This window comes from Scyliorhinus torazame, chromosome 16 (assembly GCF_047496885.1).
Source record: "Scyliorhinus torazame isolate Kashiwa2021f chromosome 16, sScyTor2.1, whole genome shotgun sequence".
NCBI lineage: Eukaryota > Metazoa > Chordata > Chondrichthyes > Carcharhiniformes > Scyliorhinidae > Scyliorhinus > Scyliorhinus torazame.
In genome coordinates, this window is record NC_092722.1 from 124,440,079 (window position 1) to 124,453,410 (window position 13,332).

The 13,332-nt window shown below is 51.1% G+C and overlaps 1 pseudogene; it reads left to right on the forward strand.

The window, feature by feature from the left end:
• Nucleotides 1-9,195: 9,195 nt before the first annotated feature.
• LOC140392292 (interferon-induced protein with tetratricopeptide repeats 5 pseudogene) lies at nt 9,196-12,679 on the forward strand (annotated as a pseudogene).
• The last annotated feature ends 653 nt before the right edge of the window (nt 12,680-13,332 follow it).

Below are 13,332 nucleotides of genomic sequence, written 5' to 3' on the forward strand. Positions count from 1 at the left end.
ATCTGGGGGACAGACGGGTGCGTGGGACCTGGGTGAGGAGCTGGCTTAAAAAAGGGGATGGCTAGTCGACGAGGGGGGTGTGGGTTGTAAATGGCCCCCCAACCCGGCTGATCACGTGGAATGTGAGAGGTTTAAATGGGCAAGGGTGTTTGCGCACTTAAAGAGACTGAAGGCGGACGTGGTTCTGCTCCAGGAGACGCACCTGAAATTGGCGGATCAGGTTAGACTAAGGAAAGGATGGGTGGGACAAGTATTCCACTCAGGGTTAGATGCGAAAAACAGAGGAGTGACAATACTGGTGGGGAAACGGGTATCGTTCGAGGCTAAGACCATAGTGGTGGATAGTGGGGGCAGGTACGTGATAGTGATTGGCAGATTGTAAGGTGAGGCGGTGGTGTTGGTGAACGTATACGCCCCGAACTGGGATGACGCGGGATTCATGAAGCGAATGCTGGGCGTATCCCGGACCTGGAGGCGGGAAACTTGTTAATGGGGGGGGGACTTTCACACAGTGCTGGACCCAGGGCTGGACCGGTCCAGATCCAGAACCGGGAGAAGGCCGGCAGCGGCCAAGGTGCTTAAGGGGTTTATGGAGCAGATGGGAGGGGTAGACCCGTGGAGATTTGCCAGACCGATGGGTGAAGAGTTTTCCTTCTTCTCCCACGTCCATAAAGTATACTCCCGGATAGACTTTTTTGTCTTGGGAAGGGCGCTGATCCCGAAAGTGGCAGGAACGGAGTACTCGGCTATATCCGTTTCAGATCACGCCCCACATTGGGTGGATCTGGATCTAGGAGAGGAAAAGGAGCAGCGCCCACTTTGGAGATTAGACATCGGACTACTGGCGGACGAGGGGGTATGCGGAAGGGTGAGGGGATGCATCGAAAGATACCTGGAGGTCAATGATGGTGGGGAGGTCCATGTGGGGGTAGTATGGGAAGCGCTGAAGGCGGTGGTTAGAGGAGAGCTGATTTCCATTAGAGCCCACAAGGGGAAGCAAGAGGGTAAAGAAAGAGAGAGATTGGTTGGGGAAATTCTGAGGGTGGATAGGCAGTATGCGGAGGCCCCGGATGAAGGGCTATACAGGGAAAGACGAAGACTACAGACGGAGTTTGACCTGCTGACCACGGGAAAGGCGGAGACGCAGTGGAGGAAGGCACAGGGAATACAATATGAATATGGGGAAAAGGCGAGCCGGCTGCTGGCCCAACAACTTCGAAAGAGGGGGGGGCGAGAGAGATCGGAGGAGTTAGGGACGAAACGGGAAAGATGGAGCAGAGAGCAGGGAAAGTGAACGAGGTGTTCAAGACATTTTATGAGAGGCTGTATAAGTCCCAACCCCTGGATGGAAAAGAGGGAATGATACACTTTTTGGACCAGCTGGAGTTCCCGAGGGTGGAGGAGCAGGAGGTGGCAGGTCTTGGGGCACAGATTGAGGTGGAGGAGGTGATCAAAGGAATTGGGAACATGCAAGCAGGGAAGGCCCCGGGACCAGATGGGATCCCGGTGGAATTTTATAGGAAGTATATGGACCTGCTGGCCCCGCTTCTGGCAAGAACCTTCAATGAGGCTAAGGAAAGGGGGACACTACCCCCGACAATGTCGGAGGCGCGATATCGTTAATTCTGAAACGAGACAAAGACCCGCTGCAGTGCGGGTCATACAGGCCCATCTCCCTCCTAAACGTAGACGCCAAGCTGCTGGCCAAAGTGATGGCGACAAGGATAGAGGATTGTGTCCCAGGGGTGGTACATGATGATCAGGCAGGGTTTGTTAAAGGGAGATAATTGAACGCCAATATACAAAGGTTGCTGGGGGTGATGATGATGCCCCCACCGGAGGGGGAGGCAGAGATAGTGGTGGCGATGGATGCAGAGAAGGCATTTGATAGAGTGGAGTGGGACTATTTGTGGGAGGGGCTGCAGAGATTTGGGTTCGGGGAGGGGTTCATTAGATAGGTTAGACTCCTGTACGGGGCCCCGGTGGCAAGCGTTGTTACAAATAGGCAAAGATCGGGTTACTCCCGATTACATCGGGATACAAGACAGGGGTGCCCCCTGTCCCCGTTACTGTTCGCGTTGGCAATTGAACCATTGGCCATAGCGCTGAGGGACTCTAAGAAGTGGAGGGGGGTGCTTAGAGGGGGAGAGGAACATCGAATGTCACTATATGCAGACAATTTACTGCTATATGTGGCGGACCCAGTAGAGGGGATGCCAGAGGTAATGCAGATACTCAGGGAGTTTGGAGAGTTCTAGGGATATAAATTAAATATGGAAAAGAGCGAACTTTTTGTGATGCACCCCGGGGAACAGGGCAGGGGGATAGATGCTCTGCCGCTGAGGAGAGTGACAGGGAATTTTCGATACCTGGTGATTCAGGTGGCCAGGAACTGGGGAACCCTACACAAACTTAACCTGACGCGACTGGTAGAGCAGATGGAGGAGGACTTTAAGATGTGGGATATGGTGCCCCTGTCATTGGCGGGCAGAGTACAGGCGGTCAAGTTGGTGGTCCTCCCGAGGTTTCTTTTCGTGTTTCAGTGCCTCCCCATCCTGATTACTAAGGTCTTTTTTAAAAAATAGATAGGAGCATTACGAGCTTTGTATGGGTGGGAAAGACCCTGAGGGTAAAGAGGGGGTTTCTGCAGCGCAGTAGGGACAGAGAAGGATTGGCACTGCCGAGTCTGAGTGACTACTATTGGGCCGCCAACGTGTCGATGGTCCGTAAGTGGATGAGGGAAGAGGAAGGTGCGGTGTGGAAAAGGCTGGAGATGGCGTCCTGTAAGGGAACAAGCCTGAAAGCGCTGGCGACGGCGCCGCTACCGTTCTCCCCGAAAAGGTACACCACAAACCCAGTGGTGGTGGCGACCTTGAAGATCTGGGGGCAGTGGCGACGACACAGGGGAGTGACGGGTGCCTCGGTGTGGTCCCCGATAAGGAATAACCACAGGTTCGTCCCGGGGAGGATAGATGGGGGATTTCAATGTTGGCAGCGAGCAGGAATTAGGAAGCTGAAGGACCTGTTTGTGGACCTGTTTGTGTGCTTTCCGATACATGCAAGTGAGGGCATTTACGAGGCAACAGGTGAGGAAATTTGTGCAGCTCCCGACGCAAGGATCCAGGATAGAGTGATTTTGGCGGCATGGGTTGGAGAAGGTAAAGTATCGGAAATATACAGGGAGATGAGAGACGAGGGGGAGACGATGGTAGAGGAGCTGAAGGGAAAATGGGAAGAGGAGCTAGGGGAAGAGATTGAAGAGGGGCTGTGGGCAGATGCCCTAAGCAGGGTAAATTCCTCGTCCTCATGTGCCAGGCTTAGCCTGATTCAATTTAAGGTTCTACACAGGGCGCATATGACGGGAGCAAGACTGAGCAGGTTTTTTGGGGTGGAGGATAGGTGTGGGAGGTGCTCGGGAAGCTCGGCGGACCACACCCACATGTTCTGGCCGTGTCCGGCACTGCATGAGTTCTGGGAGGGTGTGGCAAGAGTGGTCTCAAAGGTGGTGGGGGTCCAGGTCAAACCAAGCTGGGGGTTAGCTATATTTGGGGTTGCAGAAGAACCGGGAGTGCAGGAGGCGAAAGAGGCCGACGTTTTGGCCTTTGCGTCCCTAGTAGCCCGACGAAGGATTCTACTTATGTGGAAAGAAGCGAAGCCCCCGGGCGTGGTGGCCTGGATACACGACATGGCAGGGTTCATAAGACTGGAACGAATAAAATATGCGTTAAGAGGATTGGCTCAGGGGTTCACCAGGCGGTGGAAACTGTTTCTTGACTATCTCGCGGAACGATAATGGAAAATCAGAACAGACAGCAGCAGGAACCCAGGGGGGAGGGGGGAGGGGGGGGGGGTTATTTCGTGTTTTGTTTTTTGTTTTTCTTTCTCTCTTTATGCTAGTTGTGGATAATTGCTTCTGGTATAATACTTTTTTCTCATTTGTTGTTAGTTTAATATATTATTTAAATAACGGTTAATGTACATTTTATTATTAAGTTGTAAAAATGGAAAATTTTTGTTTGAAAAACTTCAATAAAATATATTTTAAAATAAAAGAAGATGTGTGGTAAGACCCTGTACTACAGGTACGGGGGTAGTCCCTGTCTGCTGGCTCCGTCTAGTAGGCGGAGTATAAATATGTGTGCTCCCCATACAGCACCCATTTCGCCAGCTGCTGCAGGAGGCCACACATCTTAGGGTAATAAAGCCTCAGTTGTGTTCAACTCTCGTCTTTGTGCAATTGATCGTGCATCAATTTATTACTCTAAGATTTTCAGAAGATGGACCTCCGCATCAAGCTGGATCGCCTGCAGCTGGACCCCCAATCAAGTGACACCAAAAAGGACTTTCAACACTGGCTAGCTTGTTTCGAAGCTTTCATCATGTCTGCACCAGACCCAATCCCGGAAGCTCAGAATATCCAGATACTCTTCTCGCGGCTGAGCTCCAACGTCTTTCCTCTTATCCAGGACGCGCCGCACTATGACGAAGCCATGGCGCTACTGAAAGAAAATTACGCCCAGCAGACAAACACGTTCTTCTTCGCCAGACACGTGCTCTCTACTCGCAGTCAACTCCCTGATGAGAGTCCGTAGAAGATTTCCAGCGTGCTTTAATTCCCCTGGTCAGAGACTGTGACTGTCAGGCTGTCACGGCCACGTTACACTCAAACCTCCTCATGCGGGACGCCTTCGTTACGGGGATAGGGTCAGACCTCATACGCCAGCGATTTTGAGAGGGGGCCACGCTCGACCTCGCAGCAACAAAAAAACTGCCGCTGTTGATGACAGTCGCCTTGCGCAATATTCAGGCCTACAACCCCAGCAGCGCGGCCCACCCCTCCTACAAATCGTGGACTCCACAGACGGCTGCCCCACCGGGGGCCTCACCCAGCCAATACGCCTGTGCCATACGCCAGCCAGCCAACCCCGGGGGCCCATGATGTTACTTCTGTAGGCAACAGAAACACCCCCACCAACGCTGCCAGGCCCGCACCGCCCTTTGCAAGGCCTGCAGCAAGAAGGGCCACTTCGCTGCGGTGTGCCAGGCCCGCTCAGTTGCCGCTATCGCCCCGACCCCCCTCGCGTACGGACAATGGGTGCCGCCATCTTCACCTCCCCGTACCACGCGCGGCCAGTGGGCGCCACCATCTTCTCCCCCTCAGACCACCCGTGGCCAGTGGGCATCGCCATCTTCCCCTCTGTGGAACACGTGCGGCCCATGGGCGCTGCCAACATTTTCAACCCCCGCCATGTGTGGCCAGTGGGCGCCGCCATCTTGTCAACCCCAAGATCATCAGGCGCCGCCATCTTGTCTTCCCCATGGCACAAGGACACCACCATTGTTACAGGACCGGTGCCCCCCAGGCACCCCATCGTTCGACACCAGCCACGACCAGCCACGACTCGCCTCGGTCACGATCGACCAGTCTCGCCTGCACAATCTAGCCACTGCCTCGACAAGCGTGAAGATCGATGGGCACGGGACCTCTTGCCTGCGGACTCCGGGAGCATCAAAAGCTTCATCCATCCAGATATGGTAAGCCACTGCTCACTTGCGGTACACCCCACCAATCAAAGAATCTGCCTGGCCTCCGGATCCCATTCCGTGGCGATCCGGGGGTACTGTATAGTCACATTCACGGTCCAGGGCGTAGAATTCATTGGCTTCTGCCTCTACGTCCTCCCCAACCTCTGTGCTCCCCTGCTACTCGGCCTGGACTTCCAATGTAACCTCCAGAGCCTAACCTTGAAATTTGGCGGGCCCCTACCACCCCTTACTGTGTGCGACCTCGTGACCCTAAAGGTCGACCCACCTTCCCTGTTTGCAAACCTAACCCCGGATTGCAAACCCGTCGCCACCAGGAGCAGACGGTACAGCACCCAGGACAGGACCTTCATCAGGTCCTAGGTCCAGCGGCTGCTTCGGGAAGGCATCATCAAGGCAAGCAACAGCCCCTGGAGAGCCCAAGTGGTAGTGGTGAAAACTGGGGAGAAGCACAGAATGGTCGTGGACTACAGCCAGACCATCAGTAGGGACACACAGCTCAACGCGTACCCCCTCCCACGCACATCTGATATGGTCAATCAGATTGCACAGTACCGGGTCTTCTCAACGGTAGACCTCAAATCCGCCTACCACCAGCTCCTCATCCGTAAGGCGTACCGCCCATACACTGACTTTGAGGCAGATGGTCGTCTCTACCACTTTCTCAGGGTTCCCTTTGGCATCACCAACGCGGTCTCGGTCTTCCAAAGGGAGATGGACCGAATGGTCGACCGATACGGGTTGCGGGCCACCTTCCCGTACCTAGACAATGTCACCATCTGCGGCCACGATCAGCAGGACCAGGATGCCAACCTTGCCAAAGTTCTCCACACCGCCACTCTCCTAAATCTCACCTATAACAAGGAGAAGTGCGTATTCAGCACGAACCGCTGAGCCATCCTCAGCTATGTGGTCCAGAACGGAGTTCTGGGGCCCGATCCCGACCGCATGCGTGTTTGGGGAAGCCCTCATGGAGCTCCCCCTTCCCCAAGGCCCTCAACCGCTGCCTGGGGTTCTTTTCATACTAAGCCCAGTAGGTCCGAAACTATGCGTACAAGGCCCGCCAACTCATCCAGTCCACCGTTTACCCCCTGACGGCCGAGGATCAACATGCCTTCAACCGTATTAGAGCCGATATCACCAAGGCCGTGATGCACGCAGTAGACGGGACGCTGCCCTTTCAAGTGGAGAGCGACGCATCAGACGTCGCCCGAGCTGCCACGCTCAATCAGGCAGGCAGGCCCCGTGGCATTCTTATCCCGCACCCTTCATGCTTCCGAAATTCGGCACTCCTCTGTAAAAAAGAGGCCCAAGCCATCGTTGAAGCTGTGCGGCATTGGAGGCATTATCTGGCCGGGAGGAGATTCACTCTCCTCACTGACCAACGGTTGGTCGCCTTCATGTTCAATAACACACAAGATCAAAAATGATACAATCTTGAGATGGAGGATCGAGCTTTCCACCTACAACTACGAGATTTTGTATCGCTCCGGCAAGCTCAATGAGCCCCCAGATGTCCTATCCCGAGGTACATGTGCCAGCGCACAAGTAGACCGACTCCGGATCCTGCACGACAACCTTTGTCACCCGGGAGTTACACAGTTGTACCATTTCATAAAGGCCCACAATCTGCCCTACTCCATCGAGGAAGTCAGGGAAATCACCAGGGACTGCCAGGTCTGCGGAGTGCGAACCGCACTTCTACCAGCCGGACAGCGCGCACCTGGTGAAGGCCTCCCGCCCCTTTGAACGCCTCAGCGTGGAATTCAAAGGGCCCCTTGGTGTGGTCGATGAATACACCAGATTCCCCTTCGCCATCCCATGCCCCGACATGACGTCTGCCACCGTCATCAAAGCCGTCAACATAATTTACGCTCTGTTCGGCTTCCCCGCCTACATCCACAGTGACAAGGGTCCTCATTCATGAGTGATGAGCTGCGTCAGTTCCTGCTCAGCAGGGATATCGCCTCCAGCAGGACCACCAGCTATAACCCCCGGGGAAACGGGCAGGTGGAGAGGGTGAATGGGACTGGTCTGGAGGGTCGTCCATCTGGCCCTACGGTCCAGAAATCTCCCGGCCTCCCACTGGCAGGAGGTCCTCCCTGATGCACTGCACTCCATTCGGTCGCTGCTATGCATCGCCACTAACGACACACCCCATGACCGTCTCTTTGCCTTCCCCAGGAAGTCCATATCCGGGGTGTTGCTCCCGACATGGCTCGCAGCTCCAGGACCCGTACTCCTCCGTAGGCATGTCCGACTCCACAAGGCGGATCCGTTGATTGAAAGGGTGCAGTTACTCCACGCTAATCCCCAGTATGCCTATGTAGCATACCCCGACAGCCTCCAGGATACTGTCTCCCTCAGGGACCTGGCACCAGCAGGTTCCACACACACGCACCTCTCCGTCCCGGCTCCAACCCCCCCTCCCCCGGCGCACCCAGGAGCAACCCCCCCAGGACCATCTGTCCTCCCCCTGCCCACGCCCGAGGATGAAGAAGGTTTCAGCACGCTCCCGGAGTCACCGAGGACCAGACCAACACCGGAATCGCCGCCACCACTGCGTCACTCCCAACGCCACATCAAGGCCCCGGACCGGCTAAATCTATAATTGGTTCGGGACTATCAAACCACCTTGTACTGGACTTCACTTCTGCATATTAAACTTGTATATAGTTCTCCACCACCCCCGCCGGACTCAATTTTAACAGGGTGAATTTGGTAATCACCACTGTTGTACATATTAGAAGATGTGTGGTAAGACCCTGTACTACAGGTCCGGGGGTACTCCATGCCTGCTGGCTCTACCCAGTAAGGAGGAGTATAAATATGTGTGCTCCCCATACAGCAGCCATTTTGCCAGCTGCTGTAGGAGGCCACATATCTTAGAGTAATAAAGCCTCAGTTGTATTCAACTCTTGTCCCTGTGCAATTGATTGTGCATCAGAGGGTCTACGCTAGGGTTCTCTCGGAGGTGGCAGCCGTTCATCGACTTTCTCAGGGAAAATTAAAATGTCAGCAGCAGCAGCAATCCGTAGCGGGGGGGTGGGGGGGTGAGTGCTTCATTGGGATGGTGTGGGAAGACTGAGTCACGTGGGGTAGTGTCTATTTAATTGTTATTGTATATTCTCTTTTTGCACCATGTTAATGTTCACTCTAGTTTGTTTTGTTATTCTTGTTACTGGTGTTTTATTATGAAAAATTCTGCAAAACCTTAAGAAAATACTTTTTAAAAAAAACCATAAAGGGTTAGAATTAATTCCAAGAGTCAAAAGTGAAACATGGACAAGTTAGATCATCAGACAAGGTGGGTTATGAATTTTTGTTTTCTCTTGCAGTAACGCACAGGATGATTTGTTGAAAGTGAAGCTTGATTGGCTTCAATGTCACTTCACGTGGGCTCCACAGAGCCTTACCTTGGACAAACCTGCATTAAGCAAGTGTCATAAACAATAATTCTCTTGTAATTTCAGTGTTCAGAGCCACCAGTAAGACCCAGTACTGGAATATGAATTAAATGCCATAATACCATATGGTACTGTAAATTGCTAATTATCCTTACTCTGTCATCTAGTGTTAACCAAAGGCCCGGGTTAAAAATAATTCCATGGAAAAATAGTTCATTATCAGCAAGTTACAATTGTAGGTAACATGGATCATGAAAGATTTTTTTTCTCTTTCAGTAACACACAGAAAGATTTGTTGAAAGTGGAGCTCGATCAGCTTCAATGCCACTTCACGTGGGCTCCACAGAGAGAAAACATTGACCTGGACGATATGAAACAAAGATTACAAGATTCAATAGATCTTGATATGAAATATCAAGCCAGGTCTTACAACCAACTCGCTTTTGTAAACTGTCTGCAAGGAAACTATGAGGAGGCGATTCAAAACTTAAACACAGCTGAAAGAATTCTGAGGGAGAATCATGAAGATGAATTTGATAAAAGAATCATCGTCACCTACGGAAACTATGCCTGGGTATATTATCACATGGGACAACTGACAGAGGTTCAGTCCTACCTCAACAAACTGGAGAGGATCTGTCAACAATTTCCTGATGCCTCTCGGTACACAGCAATGATACCTGAAGTGTACGGCGAGAAGGGTTGGGCACTGTTGAGTTGTAATAGTCAATGTTATGAAGATGCTATGGAATGTTTTAAAAAGGCCCTGGTGGAAGAGCCAGATAACACAGACTGCATTGTTGGATATGCAACTGTTCTGTACCGTCTGGAGCGGTTCTCTGGTACACCAGAGAATCAAGGGCCCAGTGAATCAGTGAAGCAATTTAGGCGTGTGCTGGAGCTTGATCCAGATGATTCTGTAGCCATGGTGCAGCTGGCTCTAATTCTACAGTTCCATCAGAGTGCTGAGGCACTCAATTTAGTTGAACAAGCATTGCAGAAGTCCCCTAATCTTCCATATGTGCTTCGCTATGCAGCAAAATTTTACAGAAAGGCCAGAGATGTGGAAAAAGCTATGGAGCTGCTGGAGAGAGGATTAGAAATTACCCCACACTCTGCCTTCTTACACCATCAAATAGGTATCTGTTACAGAACCAAATTTAATCACCTGAAAACGTTTCCAGACAAAGGTCCTCGCAATGCGGCTCTCCAATGGAAAGCTCAATTGATTGAACTGTGCAAGCATCATTTTCAAAAGGCAACAGAGAATCGACAATGTACATCTGTTCAGATCCACCTGGATTTGGCAGATATTTATTCATTAACTAAAGAACATCACAAAGCGAAGGAGATCTACAACCACTTACTGACATTGGAAGATATACGTCCAGAGAATAAACAGGAAATCTGTTTACGGGCTGGGTTATTTGAACTGAATCACATGAAATCAGAATCAAATGCCATCAGCCATTTTCTGGTAGGATTCAAAGTCAATTATGACTCAATAGAACAGAAAAAATGTCGAAAAAACTTGGAGAAGATAGCAGCAAGCCGTCTTCGCAGGAATCGTAGAGAAAGCAAGGCCCTTGGTGTTTTTGGATTCCTGCACCAGCTGGATGGTAAGAGATGTGAAGCTATTCAATACTTTGAAAGGGCCTTGGAGTTCGATCCTGGCAATGAAGAATATCTAAGTGCTCTATGTGAATTACGCCTTTCCATCGAGGCTGACAATGACATTCCCAACTAAAACTAAACACATTTTGAAAAGTATATTGATGCTCCCTGATCTATAAAAAGATTTAGTCGGCTACATTTTGGTATATTCTATTTTCACCTTCTTTGAAATGAGCATTTTATTCATGTGTGTTTATATTTCAAACAATAATTGTTTTGTAATTATTCTAAATCCCTGCACTTTATTCTGGAATGTTATCCATACTAATAAGCAAACCAAATAGCATGTATTTCCATATCCTTAGAGTGTTTACTGAGTGTGAAAAAGAACAAAATAAGAACGGATTTGGGCAATTGGAGACAATTGAACCAATTGGACAGTCACAATAATTCTTGTTTAAACATGTTTAAAGCAATAATAAAATTAACATGGGCCTGATTGTAACTCCAGATGGGTTTGGGGTGAGTGCTGAGGGGATTTGGAAACTCACTTTTTTCTGCAGATTCTGGCTCTGGGTTCAGGACAGAGTTGGCAGCACAGTCGGTGCCCAATGGTGTCACCAGAACCCAGTCGCTGTATGTTAATGAGGTCCCCGCACACTTTGGGTGAGCAGTTTAACCTAGTTTCACCAAATTGGTACATTTAAAATCGCCTCCATCAATTTTTAATATAACCTGAATAACTGGGAGATAGATGTAATCATGGGCGAAATTCTCCCCCAACGGCGCAATGTCCGCCGACTGGCGCCAAAGACGGCGCCAATCAGACGGGCATCGTGCCGGCCCAAAGGTGCGGAATGCTCCGCATCTTTGGCGGCCTAGCCCCAACATTGAGGGGCTAGGCCGACGGCAGAGGGATTTCCGCCCCGCCAGCTGGCGGAAATGGCGTTTGTTGCCCTGCCAGCTGGCGCGGAAATGCGGCGCATGTACGGGAGCGTCAGCGGCCGCTGTCAGTTTCCCGGTGCATGCGCGGGAGTGTCAGCGGCCGCTGTCAGTTTCCCGCGCTTGCGCAGTGGGGAGAGTCTCTTCCGCCTCCGCCATGGTGGAGGCCGTGGCGGAGGCGGAAGGGAAAGTGTGCCCCCACGGCACAGGCCCGCCTGCGGATCAGTGGGCCCCGATCGCGGGCCAGGCCACTGTGGGGGCACCCCCTGGGGTCAGATCGCCCCGCGCCGCCCCCAGGACCCCGGAGCCCGCCCACGCCGCCTGGTCCCACCGGTAAATACCAGGTTTGATTTACGCCGGCGGGACAGGCAATCCAGCGGGGGGTCCCGCCAACCGGCGCGGTCCGATTCCCGCCCCCGCCCAATCTCTGGTACCGGAGACTTCGGTGGGCGCGGGGGCGGGAATGACGCCCCTGGTGTCCAAATGCAGATTAACAATATATTTTGTTTGGATCTTCATCTGTTTCATGATTTTAATAGCAAAATATTATAACAGCTGTTACAATAATCTTCAGTGCACTCTATAAGTGTGTAGCTTATGGTTTTTTTATGATAATAATGGTGTAATAACAAAATCCAATCCAGCCACAGAGAGTATAATAAATCCACTCTGCCACCCTATCTTTCACTTGCTGCCTCTTCACAGAAACGTTCCCCATTGGGTGAAAGACTTTCCATCTGTGACAGTGGAGAAAGGTCCAACAATCACTGCAGACTCTTCAGATAAATCAACAGCTCGATTCTGTTGCTGTGAGGATTTGCTGACAGACGATCGGACTCCCAGCCATAGCGCTCATTCAGATCTCAGCCTCTGACATTGGGAGTCTCGCTGTCCTGTAACTTGTCACCAACCCTTCATCAAACCATCCGAGTCCCTCATTGGCCAACACAGAGCAGCCTGGAGAATACCCGGGAAAGACCATTTTCTACAGACTGTACCATCTCACTGAGGGGGGAAGCAGTAAATGGGGGAAGGCTAAAGGATTTAAAAATGGGTTAAAAGAATAAAACTTAATGGCAGCAGATATTGATTTTCTTACAATGATTTCAACTGTAATTGCCTTGATTTAATTTGAATGTTCAAATAACCAATAAAATTAAACTGTGGCTAAGGTTTTGTTTGTGTTGTTGATCTGTTCTACGTTCTAATGCTTGTGGCGAGAGGATATTATGAGAATAAAACTGCAAGTCAATTTCTGACTGATCGTGAATTTTATGATCACTTGTGAACATGTTTACAATCGACATTCCAATCTGTTAACCACTGAACAACTTTGGCACAAACTACAAAGTTTTATGGCGACTGTCGCTCTCTCAGCTACATGGAAACACTGTAAATCGATGAAAAATAAGAGGATATGAGGAGGTTCAAAATAATTCAAACGTCATCATTACAGACACAGGACGCGATTCAACCAAAATATTTCTTGAACGGGTTTGGCGGGGTGTTTTCCACCAGTTTTTTGGGTGAGATCCACACATTCACCCACTCTTTATCATCACTGAGGAGCTGATCTTGTCGACCAGATCGGCTCCTCAGAGATCAGGCTGCCATTTTGAAAGGGTGCCCCGATCTCTCAGTGAGCTTGAGGGACCCCCACACTCCATACCCACGGGGAATGCCACCCCTCGCACACATGTACTTTACCCCAAACCCCCCCCCTCAAAGTGAGGACATCCCGCTATGGGGTCGCTGAGGGCACCCCCTTTTCATGCCACCTGACCAAACCCTTTCGGGCAACCCTCCCCCCCTTTCAGGGCCCCTC